Here is a 24406-nt window from a genome sequence, read left to right as displayed (position 1 = left end):
CCCCATTCCACCAGGAGTACCTGATGGGCCCTGTAAAATAACACACACACACACACACAGAGAAAGAGAGTCACGGTATACGCAGCAATACGGAAACAGATCATTTTTAGATACTAATCTTGCGGAGCAGGGACGAATATAAAATTATACATGATGATGAGTTTACCTTTGACCCAGCAGCACCAGATTGACCTCTCGCTCCTAGAAGACCTGTATGACCCTGTTGATAAGACATTAGTTAATTAGTTCTGATCAGGTCTGTTTTGGCTCTAACAAATCTCACAGGAGTTCATAACAGCACAGTGCGAAGTAAACTATTTTAATAATGTACACGCAGCCATGCTTCAAACTACAGTACATTGTCACACTTTTAATGATCTGATATAGATTTGTCACAAATTAAAAGATGGAGGTTAGATATGAGCATTGTGATCATCCATGTGTTGCTGCTGACCTTAAGGCCCTTCAGTCCAGGGTGACCTGGCAGTCCTGGGAAACCTCTGGCACCCTGGAAAACACCACATTCAATCACTGTGTTATTATCACATGTATAAGTACATACAGTAGCCCCTTAAAACAATAGTCTATTCTAATTGTGGACTGTTGTTCATTGGTTTCATTCCAGTTTAGGTTGAAGGCGATGGTACCTGTTTTCTAAAGTTGTATGGGAGTGGATGGGAAAATAAAGTGCATCTATCCACAGTGTCTTATATCTCACTCTATTCACATGGAAATTGTTTGAAGTGATATAATCAAAATCATGAAATGTCTATCACAAAAGAAGTGTGTAATTGTGTTTTTGTGAATGCCTTTGTATTCGACACTCATTCGATTTACAGTGACAGAGAAAGAGATTTCATGCATAGAACAGTGATAATTGGTTGTTTGAAGGCTGACAGACAGTTGGTTGTGTGAACTTTGGATGATAGTTTGTTACTTACGGCAGATCCAGTGGCTCCCCTTCTCTCCGCCTATTCCGGTTGGACCAGGTTCTCCCTGTTAAGGGAAAACATCACATGACCTTCTCAGTTGCTGGAAGATATTACAGTACAGGTAGTTAACAAATTGTTGTAGTTTTCACCCTCTCAGAGTTAGACAAACAGCATTTCAACAGATTAACATTACTTCAGGCAGGAAGACAAACAGCATTTCAACAGATGAACAGCACTTCAACATAGGACTCCAACTGATTCTGGATAGATGTGGAAGACTAAATGTTCAATGCAATAAAGGTTGATGTAGAACAAAGGTTTTAACAAAATAATTGTCTCCATTTTGGGTTCGCTTAAGTGATCATGCCCGAGAAGCCGGTGTTTGGAGGATATATTGGCACGATTCGTCTCGGGCCGGCAAACAGTGCCAATATATCCTCCAAACACCGGCTTCGAGGGCATTATCACTTTTTTAATCACTTCAAATTGAAGCTGGAATGACAGCAAACTAGCTGCATTTCCTGTTTTTCTATTGACATTTCTTTGTTTATGTCCATAACATTGATGCCGATTCATGATTTCAATTGGCTGAGAAAAGCAGCCAGCCTGTCTGTATCGTCCGGACTCCCGACACGTTCATAGGACAGGTAGAGATCGAATTTCAATATTGAAACAATGTTGCAAATATCAGAGAGACAGACAGCAAGGTTATTACAAATCTCCGCTGTTGAAAACCAAATGCTAGTCTAAAAGAAATGGGAGATAATGTCTAGATTCTTTTTACAGTGTAGATCTAATATATAAATTATCTGGCTGGGCTAATGAGACAGTGGATTGCACAGTCAGATGGAACAGAGTAAATAGGCATTTCAACGTTATAGATTTAGCCGGTGGTAACTTGCGGAATAGACAATAGCTGGAATGCGGTTTTAACCAATAAGCATCCAGGATTAGACCCACCCATTGTATAATCCTGAACAAAGGTGTGTTAGGCAGTTTAGTGTTTAATTTAAAGACCCTTTCTCCCTTAGGTCTCAACGTAGACTTTGATCTGAAGCCATTCTTGTAATTATTGTGATTTAGCTATTAATTGTAAATGTTTGTAGGCCTATGTAGCCAAATTATATCTACAGTGGGGAAAAAAAGTATTTAGTCAGCCACCAATTGTGCAAGTTCTCCCACTTAAAAAGATGAGAGAGGCCTGTAATTTTCATCATAGGTACACGTCAACTATGACAGACAAATTGAGATTTTTTTCCCCAGAAAATCACATTGTAGGATTTATAATGAATTTATTTGCAAATTATGGTGGAAAATAAGTATTTGGTCACCTACAAACAAGCAAGATTTCTGGCTCTCACAGACCTGTAACTTCTTCTTTAAGAGGCTCCTCTGTCCTCCACTCGTTACCTGTATTAATGGCACCTGTTTGAACTTGTTATCAGTATAAAAGACACCTGTCCACAACCTCAAACAGTCACACTCCAAACTCCACTATGGCCAAGACCAAAGAGCTGTCAAAGGACACCAGAAACAAAATTGTAGACCTGCACCAGGCTGGGAAGACTGAATCTGCAATAGGTAAGCAGCTTGGTTTGAAGAAATCAACTGTGGGAGCAATTATTAGGAAATGGAAGACATACAAGACCACTGACAATCTCCCTCGATCTGGGGCTCCACGCAAGATCTCACCCTGTGGGGTCAAAATGATCACAAGAACGGTGAGCAAAAATCCCAGAACCACACGGGGGGACCTAGTGAATGACCTGCAGAGAGCTGGGACCAAAGTAACAAAGCCTACCATCAGTAACACCTACGCCGCCAGGGACTCAAATCCTGCAGTGCCAGACGTGTCCCCCTGCTTAAGCCAGTACATGTCCAGGCCCGTCTGAAGTTTGCTAGAGTGCATTTGGATGATCCAGAAGAGGATTGGGAGAATGTCATATGGTCAGATTAAACCAAAATAGAACTTTTTGGTAAAAACTGAACTCGTCGTGTTTGGAGGACAAAGAATGCTGAGTTGCATCCAAAGAACACCATACCTACTGTGAAGCATGGGGGTGGAAACATCATGCTTTGGGGCTGTTTTTCTGCAAAGTGACCAGGACGACTGATCCGTGTAAAGGAAAGAATGAATGGGGCCATGTATCGTGAGATTTTGAGTGAAAACCTCCTTCCATCAGCAAGGGCATTGAAGATGAAACGTGGCTGGGTCTTTCAGCATGACAATGATCCCAAACACACCGCCCAGGCAACGAAGGAGTGGCTTCGTAAGAAGCATTTCAAGGTCCTGGAGTGGCCTAGCCAGTCTCCAGATCTCAACCCCATAGAAAATCTTTGGAGGGGAGTTGAAAGTCCGTGTTGCCCAGCGACAGCCCCAAAACATCTCTGCTCTAGAGGAGATCTGCATGGAGGAATGGGCCAAAATACCAGCAACAGTGTGTGAAAACCTTGTGAAGACTTACAGAAAACGTTTGACCTGTGTCATTGCCAACAAAGGGTATATAACAAAGTATTGAGAAACGTTTGTTATTGACCAAATACTTATTTTCCACCATAATTTGCAAATAAATTCATTAAAAATCCTACAATGTGATTTTCTGGATTTTTTTCTCATTTTGTCTGTCATAGTTGACGTGTACCTATGATGAAAATCACAGGCCGCTCTCATTTTTTTAAGTGGGAGAACTTGCACAATTGGTGGCTGACTAAATACTTATTTTCCCCACTGTATGATCGTATGCTATCCATTCATGTTTTTATATGTTCTATAAATATTGTAAATTAACCAATGATATCAAGCCACACTCGGCCATGATTGCAGACCCCTGTGTGTGTCCTTTGAAACCATATAAACTAGTGACCCGCAGTGTTTGTCATTATACCCTGATGAAGAAAGTTTGTCTGTCGAAACGTTGGTTATAAAATGATTGCATCTGAGCTCCTAGTGTGTACGGCTCTCCTTTTCTTTTCCAAGTGTTCTACTCCGCTAGCCAGCACCTCGTCTCAACAGGTGTGGATTTCTTTCGCTTCCAGGTTAGGCAGTTTAGTGTTGTCTAAGAGTCTAGATGGTTGATTGACACGTGGCATTCTACCATCTCTGATAAAGGTTAGAAAAAAACTAGCTAATGACACACAACATGGCATGTTAGGGCAGAGTTAGATACACCAAGGTATCTGTCACGCCCTGGCTCTGGGGACACTTGTATGTTGAGCAGGGTGTGAGTTTCCTTTGTGTATGCTAGTTGTTGTATTTCTATGTTGGCCAGAGTGGTTCTCAATCAGAGGCAACGAGTGTCAGCTGTTGCTGGTTGCCTCTGATTGGGAACCATATTTAGACAGGCTGTTTTCCCACAGTGGTTGTGGGATCTTGTTCCAGTGTGGTTTGTGTTAGACCGAGGACGTCACGTTATCGTTTGTTGTTTTGTTCGTGTAATCATTGAATAAATAAGTATGTTTGCATTCAACGCTGCGCCTTGGTCCTCCTCCTTCGATCGTGACAGTATCGGTGTTAGTGTAGCCTTCACTAGCACGTTAGACACACCAAGGTATCGGTGTTAGTGTAGCCTTCACTAGCACGTTAGACACACCAAGGTATCGGTGTTAGTGTAGCCTTCACTAGCACGTTAGACACACCAAGGTATCGGTGTTAGTGTAGCCTTCACTAGCACGTTAGACACACCAAGGTATCGGTGTTAGTGTAGCCTTCACTAGCACGTTAGACACACCAAGGTATCGGTGTTAGTGTAGCCTTCACTAGCACGTTAGACACACCAGGTATCGGTGTTAGTGTAGCCTTCACTAGCACGTTAGACACACCAAGGTATCGGTGTTAGTGTAGCCTTCACTAGCACGTTAGACACACCAAGGTATCGGTGTTAGTGTAGCCTTCACTAGCACGTTAGACACACCAAGGTATCGGTGTTAGTGTAGCGTACACTAGCACGTTTTTCAACCGCCGCCTATTGAATAAAATATGCAGAACTACCAGCAATGCTGTAATCTACATTAGCAACAAGACACTACACTTACATAACATTTGTATCTGTTTTGATCAGTGGCAAGTGGCAACCATGGTCTATGGCCGTGTCTGAAATCTGTCTTGTGTACTACTTACTAAAACTACATACTGTGTACTAATCATACTACACACTGTTTAGAACATATGCAGAAAGCCTACCAATATCAACATACTGGGCTCATTCATACTCAGAAGACGTTATGTCTAATGCGGGTTGTTCCCCGCCACTGGCCCTGTGGGTCCTGGTTTATAGTATTGCACTATATAGGGAATAGGGTACCATTTGGGACACGGCCTATGTCTGGTCGAGTGTAGAGTACTTACATCTGGTCCTGATTTTCCTGGTGGGCCCTCAGGTCCTCTGTAACCAAAGCCGCCCTGTGTAAAAACAACATGTCAAATCACACACAGTCAATAAAACATTTTGAGCAAAGGCTCTTGTAGATCTTAGTGTAACACCTCGATACGGTGTGTGAGAGTGTATCGGAGGTAGTTCAGTGATCCAAGCTGGTGTGATGATGATAACTTTGCCTGAGAACTGAAGACTTGCGTTAGCTCCCTGAGCTAATGCCTAGGACAGGAAGATTAGATTCAGCCGATTCAGTCGCGGGATGATTTTTTTCTTGAATGGATGGTAGGGGGCGGAACAGACTGCAAGACCTCAAGAAGCTCAAACAGATATAATATTTGACTAAAACATACATTTATTTTAATATTTTTTGCTTTAGCTCAATGGACTAACAGTCTTCAAGCATGTAGGCTACCAGGATTCAAACCCAGTCAAAATAACATCAGAGAGATGTCTGATGCAGAGATTGTGCTTGGTTCTTACCATGGATCCTGGGTCTCCAACGTCTCCTGGGGCACCCTGTCCCCCTGTAGGGCCCTACGAGACAGGGGTGAAAAGGAAAGCATCACATATCTGTCTGTTGAGTTACAGAAATGATCTCCAGTAAGAATTGATGTCTGAAAGGTAGATATAGTCGGCTATCTTTGACTTACTGGTTGACCAGGCTGTCCAGGAGGCCCTCTTGGTCCTGCCTCACCCTAAAATATACATGGAGACAACATACAGAGACAGAGTAATGAGTAATGAGTAATGAGTAAATAGTAATGTAGGCACAAACGTAAATTAACTGTCGTTCAATCAAACCCGCCAAAGACAATGTATAAGACAGGATGCTGCTGAGGGGAGGACTGCTCATAATAATGGCTGGAATGGAGCAAATGGAATGGAAACCATGTGTTTGATGTATTTGATACCATTGCACTAATTCTGCTCCAGCCATCAACATGAGCCTGTCCTCCCCAATTTAGGTGCCACCAGCCCCCTGTGGTGTATATGCTACCGTATGTTTTCCTTGTTTACAATCTACTGCCCATGGACTCACACACTTAGCAAGGACTACCAGTCATTGAGGTTGTCAGGGGCTTTTTAGTATAGGACAGCTGATTTAATAGTAACTCACCCTGTTGCCAGATATCAACCCCATCATCCCAGCTGATTTAATAGTAACTCACCCTGTTGCCAGATATCAACCCCATCATCCCAGCTGATTTAATAATAACTCACCCTGTTGCCAGATATCAACCCCATCATCCCAGCTGATTTCTCACCGAAGCCTGCAGCCATCTGAGACCAGCTGGCCCTGGGGGAGAGAGGAGGACAGTCATTCTTCATTCCTTATCACGGTGTGGAAGTTCTTCACTGGTGACCACAGACAGGTAGCCGCCTCCATATGAAGAGAGCAGGTGCAAGGTCACCTCAACTGGACAAGTGCAATGAGAAGAGGGCTAGAAACGGGTTGGAAGCTCTGAGCTATCCCTACAAGCCCCCACATCTCTTTATGTGCTCTGAGTATCCCTACAAGCCCCCACATCTCTTTATGTGCTCTGAGATATCCCTACAAGCCCCCACGTCTCTTTATGTGCTCTGAGATATCCCTACAATCCCCCACGTCTCTTTATGTGCTCTGAGATATCCCTACAAGACCCACGTCTCTTTATGTGCTCTGAGTATCCCTACAAGCCCCCACGTTTCTTTATGTGCTCTGAGTATCCCTACAAGCCCCCACGTACTTACTTTACGTTTTGGGGTGAAAATGATTTCAGGTACAGCAAGCACATTTGGCCAAAAAGCAATGCAAAATACAAATGGCTGTATTTTTGCCACAACATACCCACCCAGTGAGTTTACTAACAAGTGTAGGGAGGGAAAGCACTTTTGACCAGAAATGAAGGTTACAGACCGCACCAGTGAAGTGTCGGCTGGGAGGACAGACAGACAGACTCACCCCAGGGTGTGAGGGCTGGCCGGGGGATCCTGGCTCACCAGGGTTCCCTGGGACTCCTGGTTCCCCGTCGATGCCAGCTGGGCCCTGTAAACCCTGGATTTTAGGAAACACGTGCAAACTCATGAATGACAGTATACAACGTCACTACTACAGAGATGATCTAACATGTCTACCAGATTCAACATATAAAGTATTGAAGAGCAGTGAGTTAGCTCAGTGTAGTGTGTTAGTCTTAGGCTAGGGAAAAATCACATTAAATCGCAGTCCTGTAACACGCTTCTCTAGATGTAAATGTCATTGTGTTAGACATACTTTTCTGCCCTTGAATCCAGTGTATCCTCTGTTCCCCTGAGCTCCGGGAGGACCCTGAAACATTGACACAGATAACAAGAAAACATGATGACTTCACATGATAAGTTACACTAGTAGTAGTGTCTTACCACTGTGGCTGTGGAAAGACCGAAGTAGTAGCATCAGGTCATTCTCCTTGGTTACTGAAGCTCTATAGCGCCATCTAGTGTGTATACAATAGGAGGCTGGTGGGAGGAGCTATAGGAGGATGGGCTCATTGTAATGGCTGGAATTTATGGAACGGAGTCAAACACGTTGTTTCCATGTGTTTGATGTGTTTGGTACCATTCCATGAATTCCATTCCAGCCATTACAATGAGCCCGTCCTCCTATAGCTCCTCCCACCAGCCTCCAATGGTATACAGTTTGAAAACTTATAACATAATAATATCAAATATGTTAATTTATGAAGACGTTTTTTTACAAAATAAATGGCTACAGAGTGCTCACCATTGGTCCAGGTTGACCTACTGGCCCCACGACCTGGAAACAAAAACAAACAAAAACAGTTGTTCAGATATAAAAGTGACAGTATGACGTTTTGGATAAGAGTTGTCATAATAGGCATCAAAAGTCACATGAATTCTTGATTAACAAATGCACTGTTTCTGTCTCTGAGATGTATGAAAACAGACTTACGTCAGGGATATCACCAGGTTCACCTTTCTGACCCTGGAAATCAAATGCATCAATAACAATGTGACAATCAGCTCAGCTATTCAGGTAGCCTGGTCCCAGATATGTTTGTGCTCTTGCCAACCCCATTGGTCACTGTCAAGCCAAATATGACAATGAGTGACAAGGAGTTGGCATGTCAACACAAACAGACTAGCACTCAAGCTAATAATCAGGAGTGTGTCCAAGTAAAAATCAAAGTGGAAAACAGAAAATTGTGAATATCTTTCATCATTACTCACCTGGAACGCCATCATTTCTTTGAGGAAGGAAAAGGAAGAAATCATATTTTAATGTAGATCTTTTATCCTTAAAGTGACGTGTGATCTTTAATGACTTGAGACTGTGTTATATGTTGAAACGCTATGAAATTCAGTATGTTTTCCCCTCTTATCATCAGTCAGTGAGACTGGCAAATGGGAATCCAAACTTAATCGCTACGTTTCACACTTCAGTTTGGATTCCCAGGCAACACCTTGCAGTCACAGTCAGTCTGAGCTAATGATGTAGACATGTGAGCCTCGCCCTTTAGACATACCATTCATATATATGTTTAAGCATGTATATGTGCATATATATACAGTACCCGGTCAAAGTGTGGACACACCTACTCATTTAAGGGTTTTCTTTATTTGTACTATTTTCTACATTGTAGAATAATAGTGAAGACAACAAAACTATGAAATAACACATATGAATCATGTAGTAACCAAAAAGGTGTTAAACAAATCAAATATATTTGAGATTTGAGATTCTTCAAATAGCCACCCTTTGCCTTGATGACCTTCATGTCTGATTGGCTCAAACGGATTAAGAAGGAAAGACATTCCACAAATTAACTTTTAAGAAGGCACACCTGTTAATTGAAATGCATTCCAGGTGACTACCTCATGAAGCTGGTTGAGAGAATGCCAACAGTGTGCAAAGCTGTCATCAAAGCAAAGGGTGGCTATTTGAAGAATCTCAAATATGAAATATATTTTGATTTGTTTAACACTTTTTTGGTTACTACATGATTCCATATGTGATATTTCATAGTTTTGATGTCTTCACTATTATTCTACAATGTAAAAATAGTAAAAATAAAGAAAAACCCTGATATTAGGTGTGTCCAAACTTTTGACCGGTACTGTATATATATTAGTATATCATTTATCTCACCTATCCTCCTGTTAGCGCTGGAGAAGCTGTCACCCCGGGGCAGCACTCTCCCTCAGGGATGGTAACCTTCTCACAGTTCCCCACCGTCTCACACTGCACCTCCTCACAGAGGGTGGTTCCACTATCACACACACACACCCTGCACGGCTCTGGGGTCCACATGTCGTTGTGGGCGTACACCTGCCCGTTGTCCCTGCAGGTCTCATCCTTCTTCTCCTCTACAGAGTCATGGAGATTGAAGAAGAGAATATGAATCAGACATAGGTCCTATTAGAAATACTGAGAGAATGTAGTGAGACTGTAATTAGAATGTAACAACACCATTAATCGAACACCATTCCATTCCATGACCATGAGTAATAATTATCTTAGCTGACGCTTGAAACTGTAAAACATGGATCAATGTAATGTGGTGAGAATGAGTTCACCTGTTTTGATCTTTGGTAGCAGATTATCCCAGGTAGCAGCCTGTTGGCCCTGGGTACCTGCAGCCTCAGAACACACGGGCAACATTCTCCCTCAGGGGTGGTGGTTTCCTTACAGGATAGGTCTTCACATCGGACATCCTCACAGGTAATAGTGCCCAGGTCACACACACAGATCTTACATGGCTCCGGGTTCCAAATCTCATTGTTGCTGTAGACTTTGCCGTTTTCTGCACAGCTGTCTTCGTGCCCTGCCAGAGCAAGTAAACACCATTTGCATTCAGACGTGTATCTTTACATGTTATGTCCTTATGGAGTAAGACGTAGAGTAACCCTCCACAATAACACCAGGAAACAACACCGCTGTGTTTCTGGGACTTTCAGAGATGACAAAAAGCATGAATGACCATTTCTGGCCAATAGAATCAAGGGGTTGTTTAGCAGGCCTGATTAGGGAAGAGAGTTTTTAATGACCATGTGACCTGATGAGTGTCCATGTGACTAAATGATTAGTATTGTACGTTTTGTGTGTTTATTCTATGTCCACTAGGTGGCAGACAGAAGACGAAACACCGTCCCAGAGTGGGACAATCTCACATTTACTATAATGTGGACAATGTGGTGTTGGTGTCATTGTGTTTAAGTACACGTCTGAAATTCTTTGTTTTCCACTGTGAAATCAAGTACAGCTCACTTGCCACAAACTCGGCATTGTGTGAAACGTTCAGTTTAGGGTTTTTATGAAGAATGTAACACATTAACACGGTTAGAGAGAGAAGGACCATCTTAGATTGTCCCCAGGATAGAATGTGATGACCTACTCTTTATGTAGCTTGGTGCATCAGCTCCACATAACTATTATTTTCAGTGAAGCTCCTCATTGTCAAATTGTGAAGTTAAATGTTTTTCCTCCAATGTGTAATTATGAATCTTGGAAGAAGCTCATATACCAAGGATGTAGTTGTGTAGGGTGATTGCTCATCATAAGAGCAATTTCGCAAATTTCTATGACAAAATAGGAAGCTTGCCTTTATAAATCATTATGTTACTTGTTTCACATCTCCACACTTATCATTCAAAGTTGTAAATTCTAGGCCTGCATCTAAATATAGTCGACATAAGTACTGAGCAAGACACTGACGTCATGTAAGTCAAACCCAGTAATATAGACTAAGAAATCAGACTGTCCTTTCAGGTTCTGGGCTTGATGTTATTTTTATAAATAGGCGTCTACATTTCCCATCCCACTTCAATGAGATCCCGAAGACTAAAGTTCACTGGAGATAATAAGAAGATGTTCCACAGCACAGTCGATGACACGGAACAAAGCTCTTTTCACAATTAATCTGTGAATCAGGGAACATCACTCCAATACAGATGTTGCCAGGAAGCAAGAAACAACCCAAGCATTTTCCATGCCATTATCTAGGCGGGTTGGTGGGGCCTCTGTTGGAACTAAAGAGAGTGAAACTAGGGGAAACCCTGACCACCTGCTGCAGTACTATATGTAATATCATCGCGGCATCTCACTTTTTATAAACTTAGCCAGTTTTATATGATAAACTTAACTTCTAAGTACTCATTATGTGGGTGAGCCTCTCCCCAAGAGAGAAGCTACTTTTCAAAAGCAGGAGTTATTTCAGGGAAAACCACAGCGGCCTATATTATAGGTTAAGCTTAGCATGTGTCTGTGGCTGGTCTGTATTTCTAACCCAGCCATGAGAGGCCCCACCCAGCTAACTCCACAGCCATGGAATCAAAACGCTTCATCAAATGGACCAACTTCCATTTCCAAAATGTTATAACGTTATTAAGTTAAGTCAGCTGTACCCAAGTGAATAGTGTACATTAATCAATCATTTGTATATTTACTTCACCAACCAGGGTGTTATTATTAAATCCATTATGTTCAGCGTTTTGATCACTATAAAAGTGAGGCCTGTGGTGACTGTAAATTGAATCCATTTGTGGTTTGCACATGGACCATAACACCGTTCCACTTGAGTTAATTATCAATATGGCCGCCTGCCATAATTTTCCGTACATCACACTGACCTATATGACACTTTACTGCTCAGCTGTGAAGTCAGGTGAAAGTGATCGTGGTGTTATATTATCAAGCATTATAAAACATTGTCCAATAGTATACTGTTTTACAGCCAAAGAACATTGGGGAATATTTTAGAAAGTATGGTTTTCTTGTCTTTTTCAGTGTAGCATTAATCTGCTCAAACAATACACCACAGAGGCTGGTGGCACCTTAATTGGGGAGAATGGGTTTGTGGTAATGACTGGAGCGGAATCAGTGGAACGGTATCAAATACATCAAACACATGGTTTCCAGGGGTTTGATGCCATTCCATTATTCCTGCCATTATTATGAGACTTTTTTATAATAAGACGTTTTTCTACAGCAACATGGGCCTAAACCCCGAGCAGCAAGTGTGACCTACTGGGTTTGAACTCAGGTTACCTGCCTGCAACAAGTCTGCTTTAACCCACTGAGCTAAAGCCTAGGCATCAGCTTGGGGAGCTAACACAAGTCATCAGCGGCCAGTTTTTCAAAGGTTATCTATCTGGATTTCACCTATCGGATAGGATTAAATACCTAGATATAGAATGAAAGAATGGACGAATCATTGACTTGAATGGGGACTCCCGTTCTATTCATTCTGTTTCTATGCATTTTATCTTATCGATAGACGACATCCGGACAGATAACTTTAGAAAAACTGGGCCCAGGTGGCAGGCAAGGTTAGGCCTACTTATCACTTGATTGACCCACTGCTACGCAAGCACATACAAAAGTGGCAAGGAAAATAATCATTTGGAGAAACCAGACTCAAGAATATGTTTTGTTTACCACATCAGTAACTTACATTCTTCCCTGTTCGAAGCCAGTATACTTCTAAAGTGATATGGGCTTTGTGGATGCCCGACAGTATGAAGCATATTCATACCCAGCATGCATCATTTCACTGGGCGTGTCCGGTCGCTCTCTGGCAAACCACTGACCAAAATCAGTGGCCTGTTTTAGTCCATCCCAACATCATTATGACCATGGCACTCTACAACCCTTCATTCTGCCTCAGCCTTGCACTGAAATAGCCCTTCCAGCCAGCCAGCCAGCCAGCCAGCCAGCCAGCCAGCCAGCCAGCCAGCCATCATACACACAACACCACTTTAGCACGTAGTCTGTCTAAGAGGGATGTATTTTCGTTGTATGCAAAAATTGTTGCCAGGGCGTTATTGTAAATAAGAATGTGTTCCTAACTGACATACCTGGTAAAAACAAAATAAAAATATGTATTCTATCCATGTATTGATGTTTGTATCCAGACAGCATTTCTGAGAGATCCCATTAGTGTTATTTGAACACTTTATTTACTTACTTGTAAAAAGCTACAATATGAGCAATGAGAAAATAGCACCCATTAAAAGTGTTTATTTGGTTTAGCTCAGTTTTGGGGGAGTGATGTTGAGGGCAAGGCCAACGTGGTCTAGAGACGCCTGTAAACTGGACTAAACATGCTGTGGGGTGAGAGGTATGATGGTGCTTATAAAACAGACCACTTCCTGCTGTAAAGAAATTACCCATTTTAGTACTTTACGTTTCACTGTGAGAAAATAATTGTGATATTGAGGCCTGTAAACTAAACACAAGCTTAAAACAAAAAAAGTATGAATATTGTATATACAACACCTATAGATGTTCAAAAAGGCCCCATAAAAGTATAAAAAAGCATAAAAGTGTTGCATCATCTCATTGTCATGCTTGATCTATCCTGAGAAGGGTTGCAAAGGTAGGGTATATTACTCGAAACTTTCAGTACTTTACCAGTAAACTACCAGAATTTTGGTAACTTTCAAGGAATATATGGAATTTTATCAGATGACATCTAGTGGCCTTTTTGGGTACTTCAGACAATCACAGGTGTCTGTAATTATCTCTGGCCCTCTGTGTGGACTTATCACATGTGAAATATATACAGTATACAGTACCAGTCAAAAGTTTGGACACACCTACTCATTCAAGGGTTTGTCTTTATTTTTACTATTTTCTACATTGTAGAATAATAGTGAAGATGTCAAAACTATGAAATAACACATATGGAATCATGTAGTAACCAAAACATTGTTAAACAAATCAAAACAAAAGATTCCGGTAAATTTGGTATATTACCGGTGGCTTTTCAACCCTAGTCCTTTGTTCCCAGAGGAATCCTTTGTTCCCAGAGGGACCTTCACTAACTTTGTTCCGTGTAGATTCAAGAGCTCCATGGGAAAAAAGTAATTCCTGTACTCTGCTGCAGTTCTGTGGAAAAGGTTACCAAGCTACCTGAAAACTCTGTCTTCAGAGAATAGCTTTAAGATGAATAGCTTTAATAGCTTTAAAAAATATCTGTCAGTGTGATTAGGGGTATTCTTTGTCGAGACGACTCCTAAACAGGCACCTCTGTGCTGTTGATAAGGTTGATATAGTAGTAAATGATTATACTGTTGTTGTTTTTTAAATTGCATTGGGTGTGATGTGTCAATCTTGCCCACCTGCCATCTACCTGCCATCTACCTGCCATCTACCTGCCATCTACCGGCCATCTACCTGGACCACAATAGTCCTCCACGTGGACGCATCATAATACCCATAAAAACACGGATATGGTTCCATGGTTTTTCCGCCATTCATTTTTTACATCGTGAATTCTACAAAAAATGCAAATTAATTGTGTGTTTGGTGTCGGCTTACCTTGGCGTGACGTTTTGATACCATAATTCTCTCCCGGACAAGGTGAGTTTTATCAAAATATTCGCCTGAATTTACTCAACAAAATTCACAATGATAATTATTGATAAAAGTCACCTTGTCCAAGAGAGATTTGCGCGGCTATCAAAACGTCACGCCAGGGTAAGCCTACATGAAACACAGACCTTATATGAAGCAGTTCTAAAATCCCAGATGGAAAAATTGAATGGTGAAAAAAATGATATGACTCATACTGTGGTACTCAATGGAAAAAAGCCTTCCAGGCTTTATTGTGTTTTTATCTTCGATAATGTTTATGTCTGTAATGTTGTCTGCGGCTGGAGCAGCCTACTACTTCTAATTATTTAATAAATTCTATCAATCAATAAAAAAATGTAGAACAAAAAGTTAAACACATAAGCAATTCATATCACCAGTTCAAGCCAGAGCAATCAACACAATCATCGGTCAGTCAGACCATAAGTCATGTAGTGCAGCCCCGTCCACTCACCTAGCTTGACATCCTGGCTGGCCACTGCCAATACCGGAACCAAAGATATAGCCAGACATAGAATAATCCTGGAGTGCACAGAGGTGGCCATGTCTGCACCTGAGACAGGCACCTTCCGAACACACATACAGGGTAGACAGGAGGACGAGGGAGAGGAGGGACGAGGGAGCTAGGCTAGCGTTGCAGTACACAGTACCATCCAGTAATATCCAAGTAGCCTTGAGAGGAGAAGACAACTGCCTTTTGAGAAATGTTCTCTCTCTCTCTCTCTCTCTCTCTCTCTCTCTCTCTCTCTCTCTCTCTCTCTTTCTCTCTCTCTCTCTCTCTCTCTCTCTCTCTACTTCTCTCTCTCTCTCTACTTCTCTCTCTCTACTTCTCTCTCTCTTTCTCACCTCTCTCTCTCTTTCTCTACTCTCTCTCTCCCTCTCTCTCTCTCCACTTCTCTCTCTCTCCCCTCTCGCCTCTCTCTCACTCTCTTTTTTTTAAGGGTTGTCTAACCTCTAATTTTCTTCCTTTTTGCCTGTGCTCTCAGTCTCAGACATCCAGCATTGGTCAGATTACTTAAAAATATAATCAGTTACTGATCAACGCTCACCAGCTTCACAAAAAAAGGCTCCCCAGTCGTTTCTCTGCATTAACTTGAAATTGTGAAGGCCTTCATAGAAGTTTATTCATGCCATGTTCCCATATGGCCATTTGCACAGTAATATGTATTTTTGTCCTGCTAGTCTTATCCCTATAATAATAATATATATGCCATTTAGCAGACGCTTTTATCCAAAGCGACTTACAGTCGTGCGTGCATACATTTTTGTGTATGGGTGGTCCCGGGGATCGAACCCACTACCTTGGCGTTACAAGCGCCGTGCTCTACCAGCTGAGCTACAGAGGACCACCTATAATAACCTACCTGGGTAATCATTATGAGTGTTAATGGACCCGTGTGAATACGACATAGTTCGAATCGGATCGAACCCACTACTTGGCGTTACAAGCGCCGTGCTCTACCAGCTGAGCTACAGAGGACCACCTATAATAACCTACCTGGGTAATCATTATGAGTGTTAATGGACCCGTGTGAATACAGACATAGTTTACACTGTGAAACCACACCCATTTCCCACTTTTTTTTAAAAGTATCTTATAAATAAACGACATTACGTTTAATTTCCTAGCCAAACAGCTAAATTACAAGGGAGGCAACGCAAGGTCATAATATAACATATCCTGTATGATCTTTGGGTGGGGAAAGCCTTGGTCTAAAGTATTAAACTCCCTCTAACATGTAGACTAGTCTATTATTGGTACCAGACACAACCACAAGCACAGAAAGTACATTTGAACATAAACACCACAAAGACCACCACTCTTTTTGCTATTTGTCATGATAGTTGACAACACAGGGTCCAGATGTTTCACATGCTACTCAGAAAGGAAAGGGTCACGTTGAGTCAAATCCCAGAGACTGCATGCTGATTGTTGTTTTTTGTGGTGAGCTGAATGCTATGGCATACAAAGGTCTGGAGTGGGTACAGGTAGATTACAACACACATTAAAGGACAATTTCACCCAAAAACCATCTTTTGGTATTTGTTTAATTAGACCCAATACATAATACGAAATAAAGCCGGTATGATGCATTTTTGCATCATATGATGCAAAAACGCAGCATCATATGATGCAAAATGTATCGTCCAGCTTATTTCTGTATTATGAAAGTTAAATATCTTGAAAACTTGATTGCTAACATGCAAACCATTTTGGGACTATATCAACAACATTTTGGGACTATACCAATAGATAGCTTTTTGGGTGGAGTTTTCCTTTAAGGTGTGTAACCCTGATCCAATTAAAAGTGATCAGATTCCCCTAACCAGCTACAATTAAACTATTGATACCTCACTTACACTGATATCTCTTTTCAGAGCGTAGGGCAGCGTTATTGATAGACATCTAGGACCTCAAAGACAGAGTAGCCCAGGAAGTACTGCATAACCCATTGGTGAGCTCACTGGTCACATGACAGGAAGAATGAAGCAAATACCTGTCCAATCACGTTATGGGACAGCTTGTCCCCATATCCCCCTTACATGGTGTCTCCATTATTCATTAGCCCTGAGCCATAAGGTTCACAGCTGAACGACTTTAGCTGTTTGGAAGACATCTGTTCAGAACTACTGTCCACCTGTGCAGAACTTCCCAATGTGAACTCACCAAAGAGAAGAAAAGAGAAGAAGAAACGTCTTTAATACTGTAAACTAAAGGATTGACACCTGCCTGGACAGTGAACTCTTACAGCACACCTGTTGCTGCCATGCATGTCCAGCAGTGACTGCTGCACCCGTGTGCTCTTTCTTGGTCACCGGTATGTTCGCTGCGGCTACTAAGAACTTTGTGAAGCAGGTGGGAGACACAGGTCGGCTGATCCCCGTACCGAGCCTGAGTGAGGCTGACCGCTACCAACCCCCTCAGCCTGGTCACCAGGAAGAGGAAAAGACACTTCTGGAAGAAAACCAAGTACGCCTCAACCCCCTTCTCCCTGAAAGACATCCTGGTGGGGGAGAAGGAGATCACTGCTGGTACAGTCCACTGAGAGGAGGGATGCATGTTTATCAGCAGCTATTAACGCCCATGTCATGCATTATAGTGCATTATGAATGGCTCATAAGGCATTATAATGGGCTTATAATGCATTATAACTGTCTCTCTCTTTGACAAAGTAAAGCATGTGTTTCTGCAGATGTAAAGCTAGTCTCATACAATATCAGATGTCTTTAACAATACATTTTATTCCATTCAAACAGGGGTGTCGTCGTACCAGCTCCTGAACTATGAGGACAAGTCTGACGTGGCCCTGAACGGCAGGTTAGGGAACCACCTGATGAGCGGCGTGGGGTTCAACATCAGTGGTTCAGACTCTGTGGCCGTCAAAGCCTCCTTTGGGATCGTCACCAAACACGAGGTGGAGGTCCCAACTCTACTCAGGAACTCAACTCCAGGTGCACTGCAGGTGGTGGAAAATAGCTTAGATTTTAATTAATTGCATTCTGGTTTTGTTTCTGATAAGATATTACCAAGGGTCATATGGTGATGACAAACAACTAGTACAGTGGGGGAAAAAAAGTATTTAGTCAGCCACCAATTGTGCAAGTTATCCCACTTAAAAAAGATGAGAGAGGCCTGTAATTTTCATCATAGGTACCGTCAACTATGACAGACAAAATGAGAAAAAAAATCCAGAAAATCACATTGTAGGATTTTTTATGAATTTATTTGCAAATTATGGTGGAAAATAAGTATTTGGTCAATAACAAAAGTTTCTCAATACTTTGTTATATACCCTTTGTTGGCAATGACACAGGTCAAACGTTTTCTGTAAGTCTTCACAAGGTTTTCACACACTGTTGCTGGTATTTTGGCCCATTCCTCCATGCAGATCTCCTCTAGAGCAGTGATGTTTTGGGGCTGTCGCTGGGCAACACGGACTTTCCAACTCCCTCCAAAGATTTTCTATGGGGTTGAGATCTGGAGACTGGCTAGGCCACTCCAGGACCTTGAAATGCTTCTTCACGAAGCCACTCCTTCGTTGCCCGGGCGGTGTGTTTGGGATCATTGTCATGCTGAAAGACCCAGCCACGTTTCATCTTCAATGCCCTTGCTGATGGAAGGAGGTTTTCACTCAAAATCTCACGATACATGGGCCCATTCATTCTTTCCTTTACACGGATCAGTCGTCCTGGTCACTTTGCAGAAAAACAGCCCCAAAGCATGATGTTTCCACCCCCCATGCTTCACAGTAGGTATGGTGTTCTTTGGATGCAACTCAGCATTCTTTGTCCTCCAAACACGACGAGTTGAGTTTTTACCAAAAAGTTATATTTTGGTTTCATCTGACCATATGACATTCTCCCAATCCTCTTCTGGATCATCCAAATGCACTCTAGCAAACTTCAGACGGGCCTGGACATGTACTGGCTTAAGCAGGGGGACACATCTTGCACTGCAGGATTTGAGTCCCTGGCGGCGTAGTGTGTTACTGATGGTAGGCTTTGTTACTTTGGTCCCAGCTCTCTGCAGGTCATTCACTAGGTCCCCCCGTGTGGTTCTGGGATTTTTGCTCACCGTTCTTGTGATCATTTTGACCCCACGGGGTGAGATCTTGCGTGGAGCCCCAGATCGAGGGGAGATTATCAGTGGTCTTGTATGTCTTCCATTTCCTAATAATTGCTCCCACAGTTGATTTCTTCAAACCAAGCTGCTTACCTATTGCAGATTCAGTCTTCCCAGCCTGGTGCAGGTCTACAATTTTGTTTCTGGTGTCCTTTGACAGCTCTTTGGTCTTGGCCATAGTGGAGTTTGGAGTGTGACTGTTTGAGGTTGTGGACAGGTGTCTTTTATACTGATAACAAGTTCAAACAGGTGCCATTAATACAGGTAACGAGTGGAGGACAGAGGAGCCTCTTAAAGAAGAAGTTACAGGTCTGTGAGAGCCAGAAATCTTGCTTGTTTGTAGGTGACCAAATACTTATTTTCCACCATAATTTGCAAATAAATTCATTAAAATCCTACAATGTGATTTTCTGGATTTTTTTTTCCTCAATTTGTCTGTCATAGTTGACGTGTACCTATGATGAAAATTACAGGCCTCTCTCATCTTTTTAAGTGGGAGAACTTGCACAATTGGTGGCTGACTAAATACTTTTCCCCCACTGTATGTCAGGTTAGTTGACATATAACTACAATGATTAAATGTCACTATTTTAACATATCGAGAGCTTGGTTTTTGTCAACATGTAGTTATTGACCTAGCCTTGTTTTGTTCAATGTGCTCTACCTATACAGTAGTCTAAAGACCTACATTCATGTTAAGTTCAAAAAGAATACAATATAAAAACTGCTGACACCATTCAAACCAATGAGGGTTCGGAACTTTAAAGCCAATTATCTCAGAATCCTCTTTTTGCAGATAGAACCTTACAGTCCCAAGCTCTCGATATTCTAACGAGACCATGTTGGTTGTACATACTGTACATTACACATGGACAGTAAAAGTGAGAAGTCTTTCAGACACAGGTTTGTGTACTGCTTTCTTTCCACTGTAGGAAAGTGGATCTGGATCACTGTTTGATTCGTCAGTCCAAAGAAAGTGGGCGGAGCGTTCTCTGCGTTGTCATGGAGACATCCCCACGACGCGTCAGTGTTCTCTCACTGTCCACGCAGGCATGAGACGGACGACTATGAGGGTAAACACACACCTACACACACACAGTACACACCCTACACACCACACACACACACTGTACCGTACACACAGAAACACTGACATCTGACACTTGTGTATTAGCAGGTAATGGTTGAATGGATGAATGCCCTGTCTCACCTATCTGACTGGTGTTCTACAGTTTCAGATTGATGATGGTCGAAACCCCAAAGGTCGAGACAAGGCCATAGTGATCCCAGCTCACACCACCATCGCATTTAGCATCTTTGAACTGTTTGTTCGATTGGATGGACGACTTGGTGAGACATCTACCACACACACACAGACACAATTAGACTTGACCACCATTTTGCTCTCTCTCTCTCTCTCTCTCTCTCTCTCTCTCTCTCTCTCTCTCTCTCTCTCTCTCTCTCTCTCTCTCTCTCTCTCTCTGTCTCTGTCTCTGTCTCTCTCTCTCTCTCTCTCTCTCTCTCTCTCTCTCTCTCGCTCTGTCTCTCTCTGTCTCTCTCGTCTCTCTCTGTCTCTCTCTCTCACTCTCTCTCTCTTCTCTCTTTCTCTCTCCCACACACACACACACTAACATAGTTCCCCCTTCTCCTGATCAGACATCTGTGTAAGCCCTGAGTCGTCGGGCGGATTTGAGAAGGAGCTGATCAGAGAGCAGCTGGGTGGTTTCATCTGGTCGATTCTCTATGGGACGGCTACGCAGGTTCCTGTCTGGGATTGTGTATGGAAACCCCTTCAGAGCAGGTGGGAACCTCCTTTAATATCTTAACCTTTTACTGCAGTGGGCTAAGTCAGGGTCACAGAGTGTTTCTTGGTAGTCTTAAACAAATCTACTTTGAAACAAAAGTATACACCTCACACACATGGTTATGGGCTTAAAAAAGAAGACACCTGTACCATGTCAGATATAGAGTTGAAATGTATCCCAATATTACACTTTATATTCATCATAGAAGACTGAAATATAACAAAACTGTTTGATATATACGAAACACCGGATTTTCTGTGTAAAAAAAGAAATGTTTATTCATTATGAAATTATGAAAAATATGAATAACATAGGTGATTTGACTGCAGGAAAGGGCTTCACCACCCTCCTGATCTAATCATAGAGAAAATCAAAAAGACTAGAACAATCAGATCTAATCTTACCAGTATAATGCTGTTTAAACAAGGTACAGGTCCAAAAGTGATCTAATCTTACCAGTATAATGCTGTTTACAGAAGGTACAGGTCCAAAAGTGATCTAATCTTACCAGTATAATGCTGTTTAAACAAGGTACAGGTCCAAAAGTGATCTAATCTTACCAGTATAATGCTGTTTAAACAAGGTACAGGTCCCAGCGTGTTCTAATCTTACCAGTATAATGCTGTTTAAACAAGGTACAGGTCCCAGCGTGTTTTAATCTTACCCGTATAATGCTGTTTAAACAAGGTACAGGTCCCAGCGTGTTCTAATCTTACCAGTTTAATGCTGTTTAAACAAGGTACAGGTTCCAAAGTGCTTATCAACAAATGGCCCAGGTGGGTCTAACCCTTATCCTGGAGAACAATTATTAGCTGAATATTGTTGAGAACAATATACACATAGGGATACACATATAAATACAAACCAGTGGAGGCTGGTGGACGGAGCTATAGGAGGATGGGGTCATTGTAATGGCTGGAATGGAATTAATTGAACGAGTCACACGTGATTTCTATATTTTTATGTGTTTGATACGTTCCATTTATTACATTACAGCCATTACAATGAGACCGTCCTCCTATAGCTCCTCCCACCAGCCTCCACTGATAAAAAATGCTAATAAAAGCACAGGGTGATGTAAAGCTAATGAGTGAAAGCAAAATAATCCCTGCACATTTTTCAGATGTTCCTGTGACACTCTTATCCTCATCCTTCCTTTCCCTACTCAAGACGACAGGACGTTTGAGGAGCTCACCCACACCCACTCAGACACCTACATGGCCCACGTAGTGACAGACTACTACGAAAAGGCAGCCAGCATGACGGACGTCTCCACCACCTACCTGAGAGGGGACTCCCACTCCCGCGTCAACCTCCTCAACCACAACATCCCCAAGGGCCCCTGTGCCCTGTGTGGCCGGGCCAGACGCCGAGGAGACGGTCTACGGCTGTCTGGAGTGCTCCTCCGGCGGGCACAAGTACGTCAGGCTACACGTGGTGCCCTGCTTCGACCTGTGGCACAAGACACTCAGGTGAAGAGATGGACTTGGGAGGCAAGAGAGAGAGAGAGAGAGAGAGAGAGAAGAGAGAGAGAGAGAGAGAGAGAGAGAGAGAGAGAGAGAGAGAGATCTGAGTTCATCCCTGATTAGGCATACAGTACCTAACTAATATCTCTGTACCATACTGACAGTCAGAGAACAGGGGCGGGTCAATGTCTCACTTGCAGTACTGTATATTATTTGGAGATGCCCTCCCTCCCTCCCCCTCAATGGACTCTCCCAAGTGGCTCCCTCCATTGGTCTACTCTATTCCAACCAACACACCCATCATCTACATTTGACCTGTGTTCTGTGTTCTGTGTGAAGCAGCTGCCAGAGTCACACAAGCACAACAGGGAGTATGTGAATTATTCAGACGGGGTTTTCAAAATGGACAAGAGGATCGTGTGAAGGAAAAAGGCCATGAAGTTTCTGGGGCCGGTGCAGAAGAAAACACAGCCTTCTTGTTTTGACCTCATTCTGCCGGTTTCAAAGTGTGTCATCAGGGTCTTTTGGGTCATCACCTGATGTTGAGTGTTTGTAGTGGGGGTGTTTTGACCTCATCAGGTCAGTGGGACATTGTAATGATGAAAAGATGGTGAAGAGGCTGGCTGAAAAATCTACATTCATACTGCCATGGTTAGATGACATGGATTATCCTTTGTTTTTATGTTTTAGTGACATCTTGTTTTATATGGCTGGATTATTTCTTATTTAAATAAAGATTGACACTTTCTCTGTAGCATAGACTGTATCTCTGTAGATTTCTCACATATACAGTACATGGATCCATCCGACTGGATACTAGAGGGCTTTGTAAACATACCCAACAACTGTGGTTCCTGACAAAAACCACAAGGTGTCGATAAAGACCAACTCTTAGTTTTTTCCCCACCTACCACCACCGTATTATTGAACTTACTTTATCAAGTCTATTTATCAAGGTAGACGTTGGAGATGCCACAGCAGAGAAACACTGGTGCTCAGTAGGCCTATAGTTAAGGTTTCATTGTCTTACTGGTAAACATAGAACAGGCCACGCCCCCTCTCCCTTCCTCCATTCTGAATTGGTCATGAATGAGTCCAGGGTGATAATTGGTCATGAATGAGTCCGGGGTGATAATTGGTCATGAAGGAGTCCAGGGTGGTAATTGGCCGCAAATTAGGGTGATAAGCAGGACTATCTTTAGGATCACATCTGATTACCTCTCACTGTGAAAACTATCATTCTGTATGATTCAGTCATCATGTGCTAAATGAGTGATGGAATGAATCACACTGGAAAGACATGAAAGCAGGGGGATGAGGAGAAGGATAGAGGTCTGGAGAAATGGAGAGATGGGACGTGACAGAGACCTGGGCTGCGATGATGTACTTTGAAGTCATGTGGGTTCTATAATTCTATCTCCCCTCCACTTTAAACTAATCTAATACTTCTGAGAGGGACGGACGGACGGGGCAGAGTCACATGGATCTGCTTAGACAGGACACATTCCTGCAGGCAACACACAACACACAACACACACACACATTTGTACCTTCACAGAGCTACTACACAAAAACACACTCCCATATAGGGCTCCACGTGTGGGTGAATACACACAGACACACACACATATTGAGTATAGCAAGAAAGAGCGAGATTGAGTGTGTAGACTAGAGTGACAACATAGAAAGAGAGGGAGAAGAGGAGGAGAGGAGAGGAGGGAGAGGAGAGGAGGAGAGGGAGGAGAGGAGAGAGAGGCAGATGGAGAGGGAGAGGGAGAGGAGAGGGAGAGGGAGAGGAGAGGGAGAGGGAGAGGGAGAGGGAGAGGGAGAACTATTGGATAGTGATGATCC

The 24406-nt window shown here is 42.6% G+C and overlaps 3 long non-coding RNA genes and 1 pseudogene across 3 annotated transcripts; 1 reads left to right on the top strand and 3 right to left on the bottom strand.

Moving 5' to 3' along the window:
* On the bottom strand, positions 1 to 960 carry LOC123484529. Its single transcript, XR_006658566.1, has 4 exons — positions 942 to 960; positions 455 to 508; positions 167 to 220; positions 1 to 30 (listed from the first exon to the last, which is right to left on the bottom strand). It is a non-coding gene; the product is annotated as an uncharacterized LOC123484529 (long non-coding RNA).
* Positions 960 to 6584, bottom strand: LOC123484528. The gene is made up of 5 exons (XR_006658565.1): positions 6527 to 6584; positions 5956 to 6000; positions 5786 to 5839; positions 5278 to 5331; positions 960 to 996 (listed from the first exon to the last, which is right to left on the bottom strand). It is a non-coding gene; the product is annotated as an uncharacterized LOC123484528 (long non-coding RNA).
* A 669-nt stretch (positions 6585 to 7253) lies between these two features.
* Positions 7254 to 9465, bottom strand: LOC123484527. The gene is made up of 6 exons (XR_006658564.1): positions 9435 to 9465; positions 8516 to 8532; positions 8238 to 8270; positions 8049 to 8081; positions 7560 to 7613; positions 7254 to 7340 (listed from the first exon to the last, which is right to left on the bottom strand). It is a non-coding gene; the product is annotated as an uncharacterized LOC123484527 (long non-coding RNA).
* Positions 9466 to 17481: 8016 nt separating this feature from the next.
* LOC123484540 lies at positions 17482 to 22565 on the top strand (annotated as a pseudogene).
* The last annotated feature ends 1841 nt before the right edge of the window (positions 22566 to 24406 follow it).

Source organism: Coregonus clupeaformis, unplaced genomic scaffold, assembly GCF_020615455.1.
Source record: "Coregonus clupeaformis isolate EN_2021a unplaced genomic scaffold, ASM2061545v1 scaf0348, whole genome shotgun sequence".
Lineage (NCBI taxonomy): Eukaryota > Metazoa > Chordata > Actinopteri > Salmoniformes > Salmonidae > Coregonus > Coregonus clupeaformis.
This window is presented reverse-complemented; position numbering and strand designations above follow the sequence as displayed.